Raw genomic sequence first — 2,509 nt, forward strand, 5'->3', positions numbered from 1 at the left:
ATGAAATAGCGGAAGAACGTTGCCTCAGGAGAGTGAGGAAAATTCTCAGGGATGATTCACACCCTGGCCAGCACTTTCTTGATCTCCTGCCCTCAGGCAGAAGATAGAGAAGCATGACTAGTCGCACCAACAGGGTAAAAAACAGCTTCTATCCATGGGCTGTTAGGCTGCTGAATCAAAAGATAACAACAGAGCAACTGACTTTCGGGTTTGGTGGGTGTGCGTCAGTAAAAGAGGTAAATTAAGACTAAGAAAGCTGAGTGGGGGGTGCTCGTGTAATCTCACTGTATACAAGTTGTGCAAGTGACATTAAGTATTTCAATTTAAATCTTGGCAGTGGAGATGCTGGACGGTTGTCTTGCCTCAGTAATGGACTGGACAAGAGCCAAAAAAATGAAGCTCAATCCAGAGAAGACTGAAGCACTGCCGGTGGGTGGTCCCCTAGACTGGATGGATGGGATGTTGCCTGCTCTTTACGGGGTTACACTCCTTCTAAAGGAGCAGGTACACAGCTTGAGGGTACTTCTGGATTATTTGCTGCTGCTTGAGGCTCAGCTCCTTTCATCAGCTTCTGCTGGTGGCCCTATCTGGACAGGGATAGCCTAACTACTGTCATATACACTCTAGCAACCTCTAGGTTACAGTGCTACCTTGGAAGTCAAACAGCTTGATTCATAAACGTCGCAAACCCGGGCGGGACGGTTCCGGTTTGCAAACCCTTTTTGGAAGCTGAACATCCAACGGGGCTTCCTCAGTTTCCAATTGGCTGCAGTGAGATACATAGGAGTCAGGAATAAGTACTGCATTCAAGTTTCATAGAGCAGAAACATACTGCTGCTTTGAGATGTAAATCAAGAATTGTTGAATTGTAAGGGATCCCAAGGGTCATCTAGCCCAACTCCCTAATTGTGGTGCTCAATTGTGTATACCCAGCTTCCTCAGAAAGTTCAACTGGTGCTACCCAGTTAAGACTCTGACTAATTCTGCGAGTGCTCAGCTACTAACAGCATTTGATAGCTGCACATGGTAGCAGTAGGATTTATCTCATGCATTTTCTCTAAGTGCACTTTGGTTATCTAAATTTCCCCTATTAGATATATCAATGCTCTTAAAACCTAATGAGACAGCAAAGACTGCCTACCCCCACATTTGCTATGATACACATAGCTTAAGACGTTAACAAAAAAACCCACCTTAAAATACCACCTGTTTTTGTTTCCTAGCACTATCATTGCTGGTAGTTTGGAGGAAATTCTTCACCAAATTGTTATCTGCCCTTCATTGCCTATATGCCTACCTAAAAAAAACCTTATTTGTAGTTTTACTAATATAATTCTATCCCTTTCATGTGTACAAATAAAGTAATTTTGTTATGCCATCTAGACCTATGTAATATTCCTCTCTTTCTATTGTTTTTAATGTCCTGTTAAATCTACAGGAGTGATGGAACACATTTACTATTCTGTTCACCTAGTGAAAGGTAAACATGTAATGCATGTCTTATTTTTATTTTGATAAATTTTCAATTGAAGGAATGGGTTTCCCAAAACCCCAAAACTGACTGTGCAGGCAGTTTTAAACTGCACCAAAATCCCTATTTTTCCTTAGCTAAAATGCATAAACTTGAGCCATTGAGCAAATCCATAACAAGAACAAAGCTCTCTCCCTTATCAGTCTGTGGCGGCAATGAGTGACCTTGCCAAGTTCCAGAACAGCAGGGATGATGCATGTGTGCCTTATGTGCTGACCACAAAGACGCGCAGACCCACGTCTGGGAATAACGCCAAAGCGTGTTCCCTGAGATGGTGACCTGCGTCCCAGATAAGAGTAGGAAGAGGAAGATCCTTTTATGGTCAGAAGTACAGGAAGGAAGATCCTTTTATGGTTGAGAGTACCAGAGCAGGAACATATGTGATGTCAACCTGCGTACGTAGGCCGACGTGGTTGGGCTCCTAGGGGAGGAGTGAGAGGGTGCCTGGAGGATATATAAACTGCATGAAACCTGTCATTTCTTTGGACTTGCTGTGGACTTGATCACACAAGTGCCTTCTGCTATCTGGAGAGCAGAATAAACTCTTTGAACCAACTCAGTGTCATTTGACTTCTTTCCTCCTGTCCCGGAGCAACGCAGACCCAATCGGTGAACTCCAATAAGGCTACACAATCAACTTGTTCTTAGTGTTTGGTAAGCTGCTTAGGTCTTTGTTGATTTAGTATATATTACCAACAGCTGAGGCTTTCCCATTCCAGCAGTTAAATAGCAGTCAAGTTGGCTGTTTCTATACAGCAGCAGAAGCTGATGAAGACTAAAACCTGTCACTAATAGGTACCATAACCTGCTACTGTTTCCATTTTCTCTCTCAAGCTACTTTGTTCAACAGGTGTCATTTTTCATTCCAAGTAAGAACCGCTTCATATTTCACAACCACAATCTTATTAAATACTGTACACTTTAATTTTTTAAAACGCCATATACTTTGCATAAACATAATACAAGGCAGACTTAAGC

This window comes from Podarcis cretensis (genome assembly GCF_951804945.1).
Source record: "Podarcis cretensis genome assembly, chromosome: 10".
Lineage (NCBI taxonomy): Eukaryota > Metazoa > Chordata > Lepidosauria > Squamata > Lacertidae > Podarcis > Podarcis cretensis.